The following is a 21,248-nucleotide window of genomic DNA, read 5'->3' as shown; positions in this document are numbered from 1 at the left end:
TGGACATCAAGGTGACTCTTATAGGCAAGAGCTCCTTTCAAAACATTTTTAGTAGTTTTATTTCCATTTTTGGAAGTCTATCCTTAAAAACATCTAAATCCAAAAATAGCTTTGCTCAAAGATATTCATTGCCTTATCCATAGTCACAAATAAAAGAAGTTCAACATTACCCATAACCACAAGAAACTGGACATAACCCAAATGTCCAGTGGTAGGTGAATGTTTCGTAAATTGGGATATAGCAACTCATAATACTGGACAACAATGGAAAAGAAATTTTAAGTAGAGTTTTAATATGGAAAAGATCATGCTCAATGTTAAGTGGAAACAGTAGGATATACCTTGTTTGGCTGCTTGCTATGTGGTGAGTAACAGACTCAGTTTCTCATCCATAAAAGAGTAAGTAACAACAGTTATCTTCTTTATCAGGTTTTTGACTGTTAAGTGGAATTATGTACATAAAGTACTTAGCCAAGTGACTAGCAAATAGTAAATGCTCCATAAATTATAGTTTTTATTTTTTGAACACAAGATATAACCTTGGGTTTAAAGAGTCATCATCACAAGATTTTAAGCCAAAATCTAAGGTTAGAATGAAACCTGGAAAGAAATAGGTAAAAAGCAAGGGTTATCTCTGTAAGTATTCAATTATGGGTCAAATATAATTCAATTATTATTTTCTCTCCTTTTTACTTTTTTTGTATTTTGGAGTTCCTCCCCTTGGATATTGCTCCTACTTTTATAATGGATTAAAAAGCCAGTTTTTTAAAAAACTAATAATTTAGTAATGGAATATTACTCAGTCATAAAAAAGAATGTAATATTGCCATTAGCGGCAACATGGATGGACCTAGAGAATATTATACTAGGTGAAGCAAATCAGACAAAGACAAATATTATACACTATCACATGTATGTGGAATCTAAAAATAATACAAATGAATCTCTATACAAGACAGAAACAGGCTCACAGATATAGAAAACAAACTTCTGGTTACCAAAGGGGAAAGGGACAGGGGTGGGATAGACTGGGAGTATAGGATTAGCAGACACAAGTGAAGTGAAGTCAAGTCACTCAGTCATGTCCGACTCTTTGCAACCCCATGGACTGTAGCCTACAAGGCTCCTCTGTCCATGGGATTTTCCAGGCAAGAGTACAGGAGTGGGTTTCCATTTCCTTCTTCAGAGACACAGACACAAACTACCATATATAAAATAGATCAGCAACAAGGATTTACTGTGTAGCACAGGGAACTATATTCAACATCTTATAATATACAATGGAAAATATTCTAAAATATATATGTATATACCATGTATAACTGAATCTCTTTTGCTGGACACCTAAAGCGAATGCAATATTGTTAATCAACTATACTTCAAATAAATAAATAATTTAGTTTGTAATACTTTCCAGAAAGAAATACAGTAAGTCACTAAAACTCGGAGAGAATTTACAGACATTAAATTTGGCTTTACTGGACCAAAACTGCATGAATGGCCAATGAGAACATCAGGTTGCCATTGCCTCCCACCCAGCCCTGACTCCTCAGTCTCCCCATTTTTTTGTTGAGACCATGCTAGGCCACATCTGAAGCTAACCGGGTATCTATAAAACTGTCTACCCGGCTCCTCTTCTTATGTTTTGTTTCTTGCATTCTTTTCTCCAGCAATCAGAGAACTGCAAAGACAGATTTTCCATAAAGAGCCAAGTTTTTATACAACCAAAAGCCTGATTCATCTTGCTTGACTTAATGAATACCCGAATGGAGTTTTATTTTTAAATTCTCAAAAAACCCTGTTCTCTCTCCTTGAGTCAGCAATTAGTGGCTTAAAAAAAAAAAAAAAAGTTTTTTCTATTCCTTAGGTTAAAAGTTAATCAAAGAACCTTCCAGCAGTTTTTTCCCTAGGGACATGGAAGTATGTAATTTGGATGGCTAAGTGTGCGTGTTCATTCTTTGGTAAATACACCAGCACGTGTGACACGTGGGTCCCTGGGGAGAGAAGGGAATGAGGGCTGGTTGTTGCAGAAGGAGCGATGACCCCTGAATGCTAATGCTCTGGTATTCATTTCAGGGACAACTGTGAATAGGACTTGGGATAAATATCCTCAGATAACCTCCCGCAAATTTATACACATCTCATAACCAGAACTTCCCCAACCCGTGTGCTTCCTTCCTCTCCTGCTCTTTTAAAAGCTGTTTGATTAACAGCCACGTCACACCATCCCCACCTTCTGCTGCCAGCTCCCTCCCATCCCCATCCCTGGGCCCTGCAAAGAAAGAGTCTCTTCATGAGACGTGCAGCTGCATGGCTCCCAGGCAGGAAGGTGCAAGTCTGGCCTGAATGAGATGGATCGGGGCCCTCGGCACCCCCACCCCCAGCTCCTCAGGGCTGCTTTGTGAGGCTGGCCCTGCACTGGGGCTTTCCCAAAAAGGGGCTCAAGGCACAGCCAGGCCCTCACACATCCCTGAACTGAACATAAATGCTGTCTTATCTTGGCTGGTGTGTCCTTGGTCTGCTTGTGCGCTATAGAAGAAAGCGAAGAGGAAAGAATGCTTGCGTCTCTGCTGTGAACGTGGGTAATTGGGTAATGGGTCATGCTGAGATGTTAAAAATAAATGAATGTGCTCCCACTCCGGGCACAAGATGTCAGGCAGGAGTCTTGAGCTTTATTTTCTGGGGAAGCTGAAAGGAAAAGGTTGGCCCTAGAGCAGGATTTCTCAGCCTTGGCACCACGGACTCTTTGGACCAGATAATTCTTTGTGGTGGGAGACTTTCCCGGGCATGTAGGATGTTTAACAGCATCCCTGGCCTCTACCCATCCCAGTTGTCACAACCAAAAACGTCTCTAGACATTGCCAGCACCATCCCCTGGGTGCCACCAGGTTACCAGATAAAATAGAATGCCCAGTGAAATGTGAATTTCAGATAAATAATGCAGTATTTGGAACTGACTTATACTGACAAATTATTTGTTGTTTATCCCGAAGTTCACATTTGACTGGGCACCCTGTGTGTTTTATTCACTAAATCTGGCAACCCTCCCTGGGGAACAAAAATCAAGCCCAGTTGAAAACCACTGCCTTGAAGATACCAGCCACTGGAGGCATGATCTTGAGGCTTGGGGTTTTCATCAGGAACTGATTACTTGATCAATCTGGGCGCCTGAGAAGGAAATAGAAATCAATTACCACAGCACTCTGTTTACTATGTCAGAGGATAGGGGAGAATTCCACTCTTTCTTTTCAAGAAGTAGCATTAAAAACATCCCTACTTTCTTGCAAAATTAATTTCTCAGTAGAAGCAGGTTCCCAAAGAAACATGCACACAACTCACAGATTCTTGGGATTAACTGGTTCTCTCCCCTGCTTAGGTTGACAACAAGAATTTCTCTGCCCTCTTTCAACACTCAGCGGTCGATGTCATTGGCAACATCAACACTATGTTTTCTTAAACATAATTTTTGCCTGGATAACTGCCCTAAGGACCACAGTTTTGCTTGGATTTTTTTGTGTGTTTATTTTTGCTTTGCCAGTGAGTAGGTGTGGGGCCAGGGCCACCCACAGCCTTGCCTCTGGTGAGCGCTTCTGAAAAGTGCTGTGATGGATGATGTTCCGGATATCCTGTAGGAACATAATCACTCCAGGCTGGCATTCCTAGGGAACAAATATCACTCCCAGTTGAAAACCACTGCCTTGAAGATACCAGCAACTGGAGGCATAGTCTTGAGGCTTGGAGTTTTCATCGTGGAACTGATTACTTGATCAATCTGAGAGCCTGAGAAAGGAATAGAAATTAATTACCATGGCAATCTGTTTACTATCCTAGGGGGTAGGGGAGAATTCCACTCTTTTTTTCAAGAAGTAACGTTAAAGGCATCCCTACTTTCTTTACACAAGAGCCATACCATTCCTTGGGTAGTCTGTCCATCTACCCAAGGCACCAAGATTCTCTCCAATTGGAACCGAGTAGAAGAAACTGGGGAAAGACTGTCATTTATTTTAAAATTAACCTAACGAATTTGAATTTTAGGCTTAACTTGAAAGGGCAAAAATATTTGATTAATTCCTTTGAACTTGAATTTTAAAATTTTAGATTTCAACTTTGAGATTTTAACCTTCAGACTTCAGATCCATGGTGGACATTATGATAGGAGGAATGTGTTATTGGCATGTTTTTATCATTATGATACCGTTTGAGCTCATGATGGAACCTCTAATAGATGACATTGAATGACCGGACTGATGACTTAGGATGGGAACTAGACCAGGGAAAGGAGTTTTTAGCTTTCCAGAATCTTGGAGTTAATTGGAGAGGGGAACAGGAAATGAATCTAAGTTTTATGAGATTCTAGGTTCAAAATCTAGGTTTTTTGATACTTATATAATATGTGACTCTTTTTAGAAAAAGAACAAAATTGTGAATATGAAATTATACGTGAAAGTATATATGTATTTAGAATGAGAAAAGAAATCATAAAAAAATTATAATTTTAAAAAGCTTACAGGTACCTCAAATATCACAAATCCAGAAATCAACATTATTTTTAATCAGTTGCTTGATCCTATATATATATATATAATTTTTTTTTTTTTGCTACCTACTCTTTGTTTTCTCCACAATGTTTTCTAATATTTTGTGTAGCAAGAACAGAAAAGTAATCCAGTCTTTCTTCTGGCATGGTTAATTAAATTTTCCTCAGTTGCACATTTTTCCTCAGCAGTGAAGCATCATTTGGAGATGTAGAGCTTGACCTTGAATTATATCTAAAAAGGAGAATGCTTTCTGCAGGAACTCGGTTTCCCAAAGAAAAAGGCAAAGGGATGACTTCTAGAGTCACCGATCTGATGAGTGACTGCTCCTCCCCTGAGGATGAATGGGTGAGGGGAGAAATGGAAAAATCCCTCCTCTTAGAACCAGAAAAAATGGCAGTGTAATGAACATTGTCCCCTACCTGCCTCAGCTTTTTATTCCTGTAACCTGGAGGGCTTAACCATTCAGTCTATGATCACAAAGAGTGGGGTTGGCCCCCTTCAAGGAGAAGACCCAACTGATCAGGGAAGACCCACTCCCACCTTCCTTCCAAACCAATCCCTCCTCTTCTGTAGCTCCTCTGAGCAATGCTAGTGAGCAGCCTTGATTTTGTCCTCAGAATAGTTTCCAAGTGGCTCAGAAGGGCAGAGGTGGACTGACCTTGAAGCTAACAAGATCTAAGCTCCAGGGTCCATAAGCTGTGCAGGTCTCTCTGGGGTCTCACATATTCTGTGGCGCCTGCAGTGGGATCTTTATTTGCCTTCTCAAAAACTAACAAAAATCTGGGCTTTGCATTACCCAAGGCATCTTTTTGCTTTGGGGAAATTGGAAGATGTTACAGAATTAATAGAAAGACAATGCTTCTGACATGCCAAGTAGGATTATGCTTCGAGATTTCAGCCCTGGGAAGCAGGCTAGGGTCTTAACGGTTGACTTTCTCAGGGCCTTTATCCACCACCCTCTCCCCTCATCCTATGTCTTCTTCCTGCTAAATTCCTAGTGCTTTCCTAGGTCCTGAGGTACCGGCTGGCACTCAGAGTGCAATTGCACATCAAAGGATACTATCAAGAGAAGGAAAAGACCACCCACAGAACGGGAGGAAATATTTGCAAATCATGTATCTGATAAGGGATGGACGTCAGAAGAATGTGTATAAATAATGTTCACAACACAAAAGCAAAAGCAAAAAGCGTGCAAATAACTCAGTTAAAAAACGGGCCAAGAGGGAATTCCTTGGCGGTCCAGGACCTTCCAATAAGGGAGTTTGGGTTCAGCTCCTGGTCAGGAGCTGAGATCCCACCTGCCTCAGAACCAAAAAAACCAAAACATAAAACAGAAGCAGTGTTGTAACAAATTCAATAAGGATTTTTAAAAAAAATGGTTCACATCAAAAAATCTCTAAAAAAAAAAAAATAGGCAAAAGACTCAAAAAGACCCTAAAGAAGATACAGAAATGGCCAATGAGCAATGAAAAGATGCTCAACATCATTAGCCATTAGGGAAACACAAATCAAAACTACAGTGAGACGTTACACCCATTGTGGTGACTATAACCAAAAAGCAAAATAACAAATCTTAGTACGGCGTGGCGCTATCAGAGCACTCACACAGTGCTGGTGGGAATGTGAAATGGTGCAGCCACTGGGGAAAACAAGTTTGCAGGTCTTCAAAGAGTTAAACACAGAATAATCACAGGACCCAGCAATTCCACTTCTGGGTAGATACCAAGAAAAAAAAAATGGAAAGAAGGGACTCAAATAGATATTATTATATCAATGTTCATTGGAGCATCATTCACAATATCCGAAAGATCAAAGCAAGTCAAGTGTTCATCCACAGAGGAATCAATAAATAGCACAGTGGTGTAAACATACCACGGAATAGTATTCATCCATAATTAGGAAATTCTGGCACATGCTACAGTTTGGATGAACCTTGAATATGTTATACTCAGCGAAACAAACCAGAAACACAAAGGACAAATACTGCCTGAATCCATCAATAGGAGTTATCCAGAACAGAGAAATTCCTAGAGACAGAAAGCCGAATACAGGTAATAAGGAGCTGAGGAAGAGGGCAACGGGAACTTGTTCCATGGATGTGGAGTTTCTGTCTGGTGATGATAAAGTTCTGGAGATGGACAGCAGTGATGATTTGACAACAATGTGAATGTACTTAATGCCAGAGACCTACCCACTTAAAATGGTTCAGTTCAGTTCAGTTCAGTCGCTCAGTCGTCTCCGACTCTTTGTGACCCCATGAATTGCAGTATGCCAGGCCTCCCTGTCCATCACCAACTCCCGGAGTTCACTCAGACTCACATCCTTCGAGTCAGTGATGCCATCCAGCCATCTCATCCTCTGTCGTCCCCTTCTCCTCCTGCCCCCAATCCCTCCCAGCATCAGAGTCTTTTCCAATGAGTCAACTCTTCACATGAGGTGGCCAAAGTACTGGAGTTTCAGCTTTAGCATCATTCCTTCCAAAGAAATCCCAGGACTGATCTCCTTTAGGATGGACTGGTTGGATCTCCTTGCAGTCCAAGGGACTCTCAAGAGTTTTCTCCAACACCACAGTTCAAAAGCATCAATTCTTCGGTGCTCGGCCTTCTTCACAGTCCAACTCTCACATCCATACATGACCACAGGAAAAACCATAGCCTTGACTAGACGGACCTTTGTTGGCAAAGTAATGTCTCTGCTTTTGAATATGCTATCTAGGTTGGTCATAACTTTCCTTCCAAGGAGTAAGTGTCTTTTAATTTCATGGCTGCAATCACCATCTGCAGTGATTTTGGAGCCCCAAAATATAAACTCTGACACTGTTTCCACTGTTTTCCCATCTATTTGCCATGAAGTGATGGGACCAGAAGCCATGATCTTCGTTTTCTGAATTTTGAGCTTTATGCCAACTTTTTCACTCTCCTCTTTCACTTTCATCAAGAGGCTTTTTAGTTCCTCTTCACTTTCTGCTATAAGGGTAGTGTCATCTGCATATCTGAGGTTATTGATATTTCTCTTGGCCATCTTGATTCCAGCTTGTACTTCTTCCAGCCCAGCGTTTCTCATGATGTACTCTGCATAGAAGTTAAATAAGCAGGGTGACAATATACAGTCTTGACGTACTCCTTTTCCTATTTGGAACCAGTCTGTTGTTCCATGTCCAGTTCTAACTGTTGCTTCCTGACCTGCATACAGATTTCTCAAGAGGCAGGTCAGGTGGCCTGGTATTCCCATCTCTTTCAGAATTTTCCACAGTTTATTGTGATCTACACAGTCAAAGGCTTCGGCATAGTCAATAAAGCAGAAATAGATGTTTTCTTGAACTCTCTTGCTTTTTCCATGATCCAGCGGATGTTGGCAATTTGATCTCTGGTTCCTCTGCCTTTTCTAAAACCCGCTTGAATGGTTAGTGGTAAATTTTATGTTATGTATGCATGCTAAGTCATTTCAGTCATGTCCGACTCTTTGCAACCCCATGAATTATAGCCCGTCAGGCTTCTCTGTCCAGGGGATTCTCCAGGCAAGAATACTGGAGTGGATAGCCATGCCCTCCTCCAGGGGATCTTCCCGGCCCAGGAATCAAACCAGCATCTCTTACGTCTCCCGAATTAGCAAGCAAGTTATTTACCCCTGAGCCATCTGGGAAGCCCATGTTATGTATATTATACCACAATTTAAAAATGAAAAATAAAAGATTCCGGAAGCCACCTGGAAACAAAAATCCAATCCTGTTGGTTCTATTTACACCTCTCTCAAGTAGATACCAGAGAAGGCAATGGCACCCCACACCAGTACTTTTGCCTGGAAAATCCTATGGACGGAGAAGCCTGGTAGGCTGCAGTCCATGGGGTCGCTAAGAGTCGGATACGACTGAGCAACTTGACTTTCACTTTTCACTTTCATGCATTGGAGAAGGAAATGGCAACCCACTCCAGTGTTCTTGCCTAGAGAATCCCAGGGACGGGGGAGCCTGGTGGGCTGCCGTCTATGGGGTCGCACAGAGTCGGACACGACTGAAGTGACTTAGCAGTAGCAGGAAGTAGATGTGCTTTTTCCTTCCTTAAGGCTGCTGGGAAAGTCCAGCTCCCCCTCGTGTTTACCTAGATTATTGTAGTAGCCTCCTTGTCTGTCGCCAGATGTTTATTCTTACTCTTTCTAATCTGCTCTCCAAGGAGCAGCCACTTCTCGTTTGTTGTTCAGTCGCTAAGTTGTGTCCGACTCTTTTGCAGCCCCATGGACTGTAGTCTGCCAGGCACCACTGTCCTTGGGATTTCCCAGGCAAGAATACTGAAGCGGGTTGCCAGAGGGGCCTTCAAAAGTATAAACCCAACTGGGTCAGCCCCCTGCCTACTAAGCCAGCACACGGGGGAAGGTTGGAGGATTTCAAGCAAAGGGGTACCATAACCACCTTTATACTGTTAAAAAACATTGGCTTCTGTGGCGGGGAAGCTGGATTTGTAAGAATTCAAGAGAAGAGGTTCTCAAACTTCAGGGTCACCAGCTGAAGGGCTTGTTAATACCCAGATAGCTGGGTCCCAGGGTTCTGATTCAGTAGGTCTGGTGTGGGGCATCCCAGGCTAGGGTGAGGAATCTGCATCTCTAATAAGCTCCCAGGTGATGCTCTGATCAAGTTGCTTCTGGTTGATTTCAAACCAGGGAACATACTTTGGTAGCCCCTGGCCTGGAGTGAACAAAGCAGGAGAACAAAGCTCTCTGTGGCCTGGCCCTTCTCTCCCTCAAAGAGACTGCTTATGGAAATTCTTCTATTTTCTTAGATGCCTCGTGTTCAGGACTTCATTCTCACAGTCCCATCTGCCTGGAACATTCTTCCTTTTCTTCCCTTTCCTTTCTCTCTGAACTCCCACTTTCTGCCTGGTTAACCATCATCCATCTTTCAAGAATCTGCTTATATAATGTGCTTTTTTTTTTTTTAAAGCAACTTTGAACTCTAATTCACATATTATCTAGTTCACTCACTTCACACACACAGTTCATCAGTTTTTAGTATAGTCACAGATATGTGCAACTATTACCACAGTCAATTTAATTTATTTAAGTAATTATTTTTTAACAGTAGAAGCATCCGTTTTACTGTATGACAATTACAAAATACAAAATAAAAGAATAAAAAACAAAAATTATTAACATAAAAGTCAGAATAATGACACTTCTGAGAAAGTATGAGACAGTGATCATAATGGATGCAAAGGAGTCCCTAAAGTCCTGATAATATTTCTTTCTTACTGAACTATAGTTGATTTACAATATGGCGTTAGTTTCAGATATATAGTACAGTGATTCAGTTATATATATACCTGAAATACATACAACCTATAAGGGAAAATGTTATAGCCTATTACCTATAGGTTATAAGTTATGACTTGTAAGGGAAAAAGATCTTCCCTGATAGCTCAGTTGGTAAAGAGTCTGCCTGCAATGCAGGAGATCCCCTGGAGAAGGGAAAGGCTACCCATTCCAGTATTCTGGCCTGGAGAATTCCATGGACTAGAGTCCATGGGGTCACAAAGAGTCAGACACGACTGAATGACTTTCTCTTTCACTATAAGGGAAAAGAATCAGAAAAAGAAATACATATTTATAAATATAAATATATATATAATAAAAATAAATATATATTTTTCTTTTTCAGATTCTTTTCCCTTATAGATTATAACAAAATATTGAGTATAGTTCCCTGTGCTATAGAATAGGTCCTTGTTTGTTATCTATTTTTATATATAGCAGTGTGTATATGTGAATCCCAAACTCCTAATTTATCCCTACCTCCTTCCTCTTTGGCAATCATAAGCATTTTTCTATGTCTGCGAGTCAGTTTTAGACTAAATAGAAATCTTGTACTCTTTAGCCACCTCCCTATCTCCCCTTCTTGCCCTCTAACCCCCAGTAGATCCAGGGAGGGGGGTCTGGTAATTTGCATTTCCCCTGGGTGATTCTGTTACACAGCAAGTTGAGATTCTCTATTTAAAATAGTCTGTGAAGGCAAGAACCACACTTGTCTTCCCAGTATTGTGTCCCTGCCCCCAGAAGGGCAGGGCAATGGTACTGTGCATGGATTAACAATCAATGAATTTTGTTGAATAAAGAAGTGATGCAATTTGACCAAGGTCACATAACCAGGAGATGAAATCTTAGAACCGTTGCGTTTTTGCCTTGTCTGGTTTATCGTGTGAGGTTGGTAAGACTATCCCAGTCCATTCAACAAGCATCTGTTGAGGAATTACTACCTACTCAGCATTTTTCAAAATTTGGCCAAATGTTCTAGCTTTGGTAATAATCTGTGAGGCATCCATGGATAGCTCTTAAAGATAATTAGAAGCACTTGGAGTCCAAAAAGAATTGGGGAAAACTGGACTTTATTAAACACCAGGGGGAGCTTTGTTAAGAAAGTACGGAATAGCAGACCACATTGAAGGGCAAGTCACCCCAGCATAAGGCACTTATTATTTTTAAGAATAAATTTGTTCAAAGTTGCCCATACTGAATTTTTTAATAGACAACCTTTTCCCCCACTAGACTTTATTATCAGGATATTTTCATTTCCTAGGCATAATAAAAATCACTTAAGATTGAAACAAGTTTTTAAAGAACACATTTATGGAAAAACAATTTTATAATTTCCTGAAATAATAAAATTCAGTTAATCACAAAACAAATGCATGGTAGCTAGGGCTACTTCCATTTTGCAGAATAGTTTCAAGTTCTAAAAGGGAAAAAGTGAAAGATGAAACAAACACACTGTTCTTCCAGAATTCTGAGTGGTTGTGTGGAGTTCAAGAATGTCTATGTCAAGAATTATTAGAACGGTGATGCTTTTCTGATAAATCTTTGAGAATGTTGGAAGTCTAATCTAAAAAAATATTAGGCACAGTAGAAGGAAACCACTCCTGTGAGTTTTATTAGCTTACTTTAGGGAAGGCGAAGGTTATCATTCTAGAGGAAATTGAGTTATGTGGAAGGGAGAACACACTTTTCATGGCCAAGTTCATCATCCACTCATAGAGCCTCATTACTAAGGAAAAGCCTTCCTCAGTCATCCAACTTGAATTCGACAACACTACTTTAGTAGAAGTTCACACTCTTCTGCTTTATTGGAAGTAGATCTAATTCTGGGAAAGTGCCAATACTTTGCAGATGTCCAACAAGCAGCAAATGAATATATGGAATCAGCCACAAGTTTTCTCTTGAACTTTCCAAGAGCTGTAACCGTGTTCAAAGGTTCAAAACCGTGTTCAAAACCTACCTGTTTTGCATGAATTGGTTGCTACTAAAGCAAGAAATGGACATGAGTCTGGGTGACCTCCAGGAGTTGGTGATGGATAGGGAGGCCTAGAGTGCTGCGATTCATGGGGTTGCAAAGAGTCAGACACGACTGAGCGACTGATCTGATCTGATCTGAAAGCAAGAAAGATAATACAAAGCGAACACAAATTTAAAGCTACAAACGATGGACTTTCAGATCTAAGCCCAGTGTCCAGCCAGTCATTCTGGAAATATTACACTATTCGATAAGAAAGGTTATTCTTGAAAAATTTAACTGTAAGTTGTTAATTAAAACAGAGACTGAATGAATGGATGGATGGACTAAAGTGATTTTAGGCAGATTACTTAGCCCACCCATGCCTGTTCTCTGATTCTGAGCATGCAGATAGTAATAATACTTACCTTGCAAAGTTTCTGAGAGAGTTATGCATGCCCAGAGCTTTGCAGACATGTGGCAAATATTCACTGTTCAACAAACGTTCGTTATTATGTACATACACTTATTTCCTTTGATGTTCCGCTCCACAATCCTTTATCTGCAACTCCCCCAAATGTCTGAAAACCCCAAATTTAGTGGTACAACCATGCCTGATGATGAAAGGCTGATCTGAGGCTTCTAGACCCATTTAGTGAAAATATTAATATGTTTTGCTGCTGCTACTATAATGTACATAAGTTTCTAAAATCTCGAAACTTCTCAATTCAAAGCTGCTTAGTCCCTCGAGGTTTCAAGTAAGTGACTATGAGCCTCAAACATGATGCTAACACAATTCAGAGAAAAACCAACCAACCTCTGATTCACAACCTGGCTTTGAATCCAGGATTGGTCATAACTTTGCATCCTCAGGACAGCTACTTGACTTCTTTAAATCCTCAGTGGTTGGTGGATGGATAATTCCTTTTATTGCACAAGATGTGAAACTCCTCAAATTCCTGCACCTCCCCACTCCACCATGTATCTTTCTCTTTATTCATCCTCATGAACAACCCATTTTTAGAGACTGCTGCATGCCTGAGTTGTTCAAGGCCATCCTCCCCCTACACGCCTCACCAACTGAACCACAGGTGGATGGCATATGAGCCAAATGAGAAAGTTCTATGGAATTTCAAGAATTAAGAGAATGGTTCAGATGAAGGATCTGGGTTGATTTGTCAGTGTTTTGTTTTTTTTTTTCTATTTGTCCTTCTCTGACCTTCTGCCATTAGCAATTGATGAGTTAACTTCCCAAAGGGCTGCTGAGCTACAGCATAATGCATAAGGGCATAAATGGTATAAATGCATAAAAGTATAAATGTCTAACAGTTTAAGGTGGTGCTGGTTTTAATTCACATATAAATTAGAAGGAGGAAAAAAAGTTTCACCTCCTATCATTATTAGCTACAGAAATCAGAAATAGAAAGTTGGAGGATGTGCAGGAGGCAAGATTCAAGATGGGTTCATTGCCAATCAACCAACCAACCAACAAGTTTGCCTGAGCTCCGTGTGTTCCACAGAAGCCAGTTCCCATCAGAGTTACAAGTGAGAGTTTAGTAGTGAGCTCCGGTATGTGCGAACAGAGGAGAGGGACATCTAATCCAGGTGGGGGTCCAGGGCTAGAAAAGTAGGCAAGAAGCCTTTCCAATAGAGGTCACCGTGAGCTGGGTCCCAAGGTTAAGTGGCAATGAACCACATGAGGGCCTGGGGCATACAAGACAGACATTCTCAGTTAAACACGAAACAACTAGATTGGGAGGGAGGGATGGCTTCTTCCAGGGATTGCAGAGCCTGAAATTCAAACCTTGGTTCCATTACTTCTTGACACAGGACCTTGAGAGGGGTAGGCGGGATCACGGCTCCCTAAAGACATCCCTGCTTAATATCTGTGTCCTGTGACTATGTTATCTTACCCGGCAAAAGGGACTTTGCAGATGTGATTAAGTTAAGGATCTTGAGACAGGAGATTATCCGGGATTATCCCGGGGTGCCCAATGTAATCACAAGGGTCCTTAGAAGGGGGAGCAGGAAATCAGAAAAGAGAGAAGGAAAGGTGATGATGGAAACACAGGTCAAGCAATAAGGTCAGGAAGCAAGGAACACCAGCAGCCTCTAAAAGGCAGAAGAGGTGAGAAAAAGCAGCACCTCTGGAAAAAACGCTCTGCTCCTGATGTCTTGATTTTAAAACTGATTTTGGACTTCTGTCCTCTAGAAGGGAGGGCAATGAATTTGTGTAGTTTAAACCACTAGGTTTGTGGTAGTGTATTACACAAACCAGTGTTTGATTAGCTCACCTATACCCTTAAGTTAAATAACATAACAGAAAGTGCTTAGAACACTGCCTTGCATGTGACAAATATTCAATGATTTTTTATCACACTAAAAGTTATTTTATTCAGTGTGAAATAAGGAGATACAGGAGCATTTTAACCAATAAAATGACATAAGCAGGTTCCTATTGTGCGTGCATGATCAGTTGCTTTAGACTCTTTGCAACCCCATGGACTATTGCCCATCAGGCTCCTCTGCCCATGGGATTCCCTAGACAAGAACAGTGGAGTGGGTTACCGTGCCTTTCTCCAGAGGATCTTCCTGACACAGGGATGGAACTCATGACTCCTCCAACTCCTGCATTGCAGGCTGATTCTTTACCGCTGAGCCACCATTGGGGAAGCCCAAGATTTGCATTGTAGGCAGATCCAATGGGACAATGTGAAGAATGGGTTCATGGAGTAGGTGGAGGAGAGGGAAGGTCAGTGGCTGGAGGTCCAGTTAGGAGGATACAACCATAACCCCAGCCAGTGCAAATAAGGTAATATCTAAGGCAGCCTTTCCTCACCCCTCTATCTTGTTACCCCATTTAATTCTGAAATGCTCTTTATATATTGTAATCAACACAGCTGGCTCCCAACCCAGAATTTGCTCCCCTACTCTTCCTTCCTGAAAAGAACCCGAATTTTGGTCCAATAGATCCTCCCACACATCCCTTTGGGGCAGAGACTCCCTCCTCTTTGATCTAAAGTTAATTCCATTCCTCTCTGCTAGTCTTGGTTCTGGAATAGGCTGGTGACCCAATTATAGCCAATGAGATATGAAGGAAGTTTAGAGGGTGGTGGTTCTAGTGAAGGGTCTCTCTCTCTCTGGAGTGTCACAGGAGAAGAGCCCTCTACTCCCTCTGGCTTTGGTAAAATCTGGATGTGATGCTTGGGGTTGCTAAAGTCATCTTGCTTCTGGCTTTAGGATAAAGCGAAACAAGGTGCTGGAGCAGAAAGATGGAAAAATCGCAGGTCCTTGATGACACTTTTGAACTGCCGATCCTAAGTCCCTGGAGACTTCTCCAGAACGGAAATTAAGCCAGTTTCTTATACCCAATAGACAAAAACAGTTTGACACACAGTCTGAGATGACTGTTTATATATTGATTACTGTCTCACCTGATAAGATGGCAAGCTTCTTAATGATGAAGTCCTTATGCCTGCAATCCCCTCCACTACCTCGATTGTGCTGGGCACATCATAGGTATACAATAAATATGTTTTATTTGACTTTTCAGTCAGACCCGGTGATTGTTGGACTATGAGATATTGGGGAAAGCAGTCCAAGATGACTTCTTGGTTTCAGGCCCATGTGACCAGGCCAAAAGCCCTGCCATGAATAGAGCAATACTGGAAATGGAGCAGCCCAGACTTCTGACACCACTGGGCATCTTTCTAGGGACTTTTTTGGCCTCTACCTCCACCACATCCCTGGCTGTTACCATGGATGCTTTGTGAAAACAGTAAGGGAAAATAGGTAGGACCCCCAAGACCAAAACAAAGAGACACGGCTTGGCTATTTACAGTCCCTTGTCCCTCCTTTCGCCACACCTGTACTTGGGACTTGAGTATGTTTCCGAATGGGTCTCGTCCTGACCTGCCATTTTGTAGAACCATCCTCCACTGGAGAGACGCTCTTATCAAAACTCATCAGGTTTCTGATCTTCCAGGTGCCATGGGAAAATCTAACAGGGGTAAGAAAACCTCCTTTTCCCACAATTTAAATAAAATCCATCTTCATCATCAAAAAAAGAGATACAATACAAAAACTCCCCTTCCAACCTGCCCTTTCCCATCACCACACAAAGGTTTCAAAGCAGTTGCCACTCAAGCTTTGAGATTCTGAAATCTCCAAAACAGCTGGACCAGGTACTGGGAGGGCCTTAGGGTCTGGCCCCAAGCACTCCCTCTAAAGTGGGTATTTTGAATTCAGGCCTTGGAGGTTGCTTTCTGCTTTGACGCTTGTTTCTCTCTCCCTTTTCCTGGTTATCAGGAGAAAGTGCCTCCTCTCCTCTTTCCCGGGTAACACTTAGAGCACTTCCCACCTTCCCCTCCCTCCCCTCCTTCTCACCAGGAATCCTTAGCAGACGCATGTGCCTTGCCCTGTCGCCTCTGTCCACAGAGGCAACCAGGGCCTGATGTCCCACGACGATGTAAACACAGCCAGTCTGGGAACTGATCTAGTCTCTGTTGCTTCCTTTCTCTTGAATTAAATTAAAAAAAAAAAAAGTGAGAGAGAAACCAAGGGTTAAGAGACATGCGCAGAGAAGAAAAACAGCTCTTAAATGCTGCTTCGCTCATCCTTGAGAAGGTGGGGGAGACCGGGAAGAACGCTCCTTTGTTTAGGGGAAGCTAGGCTGGAAGACTCTGCTGAATGAACCCCGCGGGCCTGTCCTCGACAGAAGAAACACAGGCGATGGTGATGCTCCCTTTAATATTTGGTCCACTTAAATAGGTGCGAGTTTTTGGCTGGGTTAAAGAGGCAGCCAACAGTCCCGGGGTGGGCGGGGCCAGACGAGAGTGGGCGGGGCCAGGATGAGACGAATGGGCGGGGTCAGGACTAGACGAGTGGGTGACTGGCTGATGCTCCTCACCTGCGTCCCCCGCCCCTTCGTCTTCTGCCCTCCTCTGCCGTGTGGTTGGGGGCATCTACAGGGCAGCCTCACCGAGGCCCCTCTGTCCCGGGGATTCCTGAATTTTCTGCTAAGGGGAGACACCAGCAGGAGATGGAAGGGACCAGGCCGTCCCATGGGTGGCCGCAGCCCCCTCCCTGGCCCAGCGCTCCCTGCCTTCTGTTGACCCGGTCCCTCCACCATCAGCCTGCCAGTCCTAGAGGTGGTGACCGCTTCCGGCATTTGTTGTTTCCGGGGCCTCATCGCCCCACGCTGCTTCCTTTCATCCGCCTGCCCTTCTGTAAATAGTCCCTCCATTACATTTTTTTCAGCTGAACACTCTGGATTGTGCCATCTGTTTCCTGCCAGGTCCTGGCTGATACTGTCAATAAACCTTCTCTCCCTTAGGCTTAAAATAAGTAGGTGTCGCCTGTGTACCCAGAGTCAGTAGCTAACACCTGTAGCAACTGACTGCTTGTGGGCTGAATATTTGGCTGTGCACCCCCTGTCTGGCTCTGCCTTTCCTATACTTCCTATTTGGGTCATTATCTGCTGATTAGGTAAAATTGTAGGTAGCTATAGGATAATGTGGTATGATGTTTGACCTTGGGCAATGATGCAACTCTTTGTGCCTCAGTTTCCCTCATTCCTAAAAATGGGTATAATAATAGCATTGTCTTATAGGGTTTTCATGAGAGTTAACTAAATTTAAGTGAGTATGGCACATACGATAGGGCACAGCACAGAGTAAGTGCTCAATAATTGGGAACTATTTTTATTACCTTATTAGAGAAAGGATTTTACTTGGAATTAAATCATGAGGTTTGAATTCCAGTTCTGTCACTAAGTGGGTGACTTTGAAATGACCACTTAAACTCCTCAAGTTCAAGTTTTGAGTTCAGAGCATGGGATTCACAAGAATTGCCTCACTCGATGGGAAAGGTTTTCGTAAATTTGAAAGAACTACACAGATATGAGGTAGCCTCACCACACGGTGGTAGAGGATTCCCTCTGTTATATGTGGGTCTTTGCTCTGGTCCATGGGTTACCGTCTTTCTAGGAGTGTCTCTCCAGAGAAAAATGTGTATTTGTTCCCCATCCAGTACTTGTGGGAACATAGTTTTATCCAGGGCTTCCTGCTGCTGCTGCTGCTGCTGCTGCTGCTAAGTCGCTTCAGTCGTGTCCAACTCTGTGTGACCCCATAGACAGCAGCCCACCCGTCCCTGGGGTTCTCCAGGCAAGAACACTGGAGTGGGTTGCCATTTCCTTCTCCAATGCATGAAAGTGAAAAGTGAAAGTGAAGTCGCTCAGTCGTGTCCGACTCTTCGAGACCCCATGGACTGCAGCCTACCAGGCTCCTCCGTCCATGTGATTTTCCAGGCAGGAGTACTGGAGTGGGGTGCCATTGCCTTCTCCGTCAGGGCTTCCTAGGAGGCCCTAATGATAAAGAACCCACCTGCCAATGCAGGAGACCTAAGAGATGTGGGTTCGATCCCCACGTTGGGAAGATCCCCTGCAGGAGGGCTGGCAACACACTCCAGTATTCTTGCCTGGAGAATCCCATGGACAAAAGAGCCTGGTTGGCTATAGTCCATGGGGTTGCAAAGAGTCGGACATGAGTTATATCTAAGGAAGAGAAGAGAAAGGCAGGGTGATGGTTATGGAGGGAATCTGTAAGGGGTATGGTGGGGTGTGTGTGTGTGTGTGTGTGTGTGTGCGCATGTACTCTTGTGGTACTTTTTCTGTTTTTCGAGGAGCCATATTCTTCAGGAGCCCAAGGCCAGCTCTCCTTGGCTAAGACTGAGGATGTGTCTGGAAACCTGAGTGACTAGGAAGGAAAAGACCCAGAAAAGACATGAAATATTTGGCCATCAGGAGAGAGAGGGTGCAGTCTGGCTGGAATGGATCAGGCTACAGGGACCACTGCTGGTTCCCCAAGAGTCCAGCCCAGTGGAACCCTGAGACCCCATGGGAGCCTCAGGTGGTCACATGACACTGGAGTCTGCACTTCCTCTTCTCTGGGCCTGTCTCTACCAACCAGTCCTGATTTTGGACTCTGCTTAGCAGATAGACCCTGGTGCTGGGAAAGACTGAAGGCAGGAGGAGGGGATGACAGAGGATGAGAGGGTTGGATGGCATCACCAACTCTATGGACATGAGTTTGAGTAAACTCCAGGAGTTGGTGATGGACAGGGAGGCCTGGCATGCTGCAGACTCTGGGGTTGCAAAGAGCTGGACATGACTGAGCGACTGAACTGAACTAGCAGATAGATCCTCCCCTCTTCTCCTCAGAGCGGTGCTTTCTTGGTCTCAGGCATTTCTGGTACAAAAGTGCAGAATGATAATGCTGTTACTTCGTCTGAGGTTGTCCCCCGACTGTGGGCCTGGACCACCTCCATGTAATATGTCCGGTGCTACTTGCTCTCGGTAGTTTCTGGAAAATCCTAGTAGCTCAGCGTCAGCAGAGCCTGCATGGCTCCCCTGTGACCTTGCCACTGCCTGTGGTTTTGCCTGAGGCCCGGCAAACTGCAGAGCTCACAGCCGGCCCTGCTGCCCTGACGCAAACGCTCCCCTGGCCGCAACCCAAAGGCTATTTCTGAGGCTCTCCCGGCATCTGTGTCCTGAGGGCTCATGTGCCAGCCATTGAAGGACCCGCATTTCTCCGTCTCCAGGCTCTGCTTCCCTCTCCCGTTGTCCTCTTTTTCTGGCAAATGCGCTCGTCTGTGACTTTGACTTGGTCGCCCTGCTGTGATGGGTGTTTCTCTGCCCGGACCTGGATATTTGTTGATGCTGTCAGACTGACCCACTCCTCCTTTGCAGAGGGTTTTGTTTTTGTTTATTCAGTTGGCAGAGACTCCCGCAGGCACTGGTGTCCTGTCTCCTCGCTTGTCACGCAGCCCTGTGAGTCTACAGTGTTTGGGCTTCTCTGGTCAGGCCTGGGAGACCCATGGTGCCCACGCCCCTCCCAGCAGCCCAGGTAGACTCACCTGGGACCTTGCGACATCTCAGGGGAAGCTTGACTTTCGCCTTGCCCAGCCCACACCTCTCAGCACAGATAAGGACAGTCAGAGGTCTGGAATTCAGGATTGAAACATCACATCAGGGCACCAGGTTGAAAAGGCTCTCGTTATCTGTCCAGATTTCCCACCAAACAACTTCCCTAAAAACGTGATTTCTACTTTCACTTAGAAATCATTTTGCTGAGTCCCGTCCCTTAAGCCTGCTTGGATCCCATTGATGAATTATTCAGGGAACAGAACAGATGGGAATTTCTTCCTTTCTGTCCACTTCAACAGGTTCTCTGACCTAGTTCTGCCTATACTGAAAAAAATATAATGAATTTTTTTGTTTGCATTTTCCAATATACAGTATGAGGTTTCTGAAAATGCCTATTCTTAAAGTATATTTATTATTAGGTGAAAAGGCTCCTGTTATTCTTCAAAAAAAAAAAAAGATCAAAGATCCTAAATACTTTGTTCTGGCGCTTTAAAAAAAAAAAACAGATGAAGCCACTTAGCATTCCTTAGCTGAAACAGATATATAGTCAGAGGAAGCAGGTTGCAAATATTTGCATTTATACACAATTTTAGTAGGAAGTATGTGGCTCAGCTGGTAAAGAATCTGCCAGCAATGCAGGAGAGCTGGGTTAGAACCCTAGGTTGGGAAGATCCCCTGGAGAAAGGGAAAGGCTACCCACTCCAGTATTCTGGCCTGGAGAATTCCATGGGTTGTATAGTCCATGGGGTCACAAAGAGTTGGACATGACTGAGTGACTTTAACTTCATTTTATTCTAAACTTTTCCAAAGTGTGAGAACTACAGAAGCATAACAACGATATTGAATACATTTCAAATTTGTAACAGGGATTTACATGATAATGTGGTACATTATCTAGATCATTAGAAGGCAAATCTGAAAAACCTTCTTCAGCTACTGGGCTTTTTCAGTTGCAGGAAACCCTGAATGACATGCTCTGCTGGAGACAGAGAATTTTTTTTGACAGCGTTCTACCCACCATGTGATATGATGATCATTTTAATGAACTCCATGTCCTTGAGTCATATCTTAATGAGAACTTGCTGGCTAAATACGAAAAAGGAAGCTACAGATTAGAGCTGGACAGAAGTACTTAAAGAATTTCATTATTAAAACATTCATCTTCCAAAGAATAAAGAGGGTGTGTGAATTCTTCCAGTCACTATTGGGTTGGGACTCAGTAGCCTCATGAATATTTCTTTTAAGTGGCTCGTGATAGAAAATTTCAGATAATAATATAATGAAATTCCACTTCTCCAGCACCTAGTTTCGACAGTTATCAACATTTTGCCAATCATATTTCATCTATCCTCCCTGGATTATTTTTTTAATTAAAAAAATTGCTTTCGAGTATTTTAAAGTAAACTCGTTAATATAAATGCTTGCATGATGATTAATTTTATGTGTCAGCTTAGATGGGTCACTGTATTAGTCTGCTAAGGGTACCATAAGAAAATACCAGAGTGGCTCAAACAGCAAAATTTATTCTCACAGT

At 43.0% G+C, this 21,248-nt stretch overlaps 1 long non-coding RNA gene across 3 annotated transcripts; it reads right to left on the bottom strand.

The window, feature by feature from the left end:
- Positions 1 to 3,502: 3,502 nt before the first annotated feature.
- On the bottom strand, positions 3,503 to 20,828 carry LOC112579428. 3 transcript variants are annotated; one of them, XR_006544063.2, is made up of 4 exons: positions 20,733 to 20,828; positions 19,705 to 19,790; positions 16,177 to 16,308; positions 3,503 to 3,780 (listed from the first exon to the last, which is right to left on the bottom strand). It is a non-coding gene; the product is annotated as an uncharacterized LOC112579428 (long non-coding RNA). The 3 variants fall into 3 exon arrangements; XR_006544061.2 differs by lacking the exon at positions 20,733 to 20,828 and having other exon boundaries at positions 19,705 to 20,052; XR_006544060.2 differs by lacking the exons at positions 19,705 to 19,790; positions 20,733 to 20,828 and adding an exon at positions 16,700 to 17,375.
- Positions 20,829 to 21,248: the final 420 nt, after the last annotated feature.

This window comes from Bubalus bubalis, chromosome 2, assembly GCF_019923935.1.
Source record: "Bubalus bubalis isolate 160015118507 breed Murrah chromosome 2, NDDB_SH_1, whole genome shotgun sequence".
NCBI lineage: Eukaryota > Metazoa > Chordata > Mammalia > Artiodactyla > Bovidae > Bubalus > Bubalus bubalis.
This window is presented reverse-complemented; position numbering and strand designations above follow the sequence as displayed.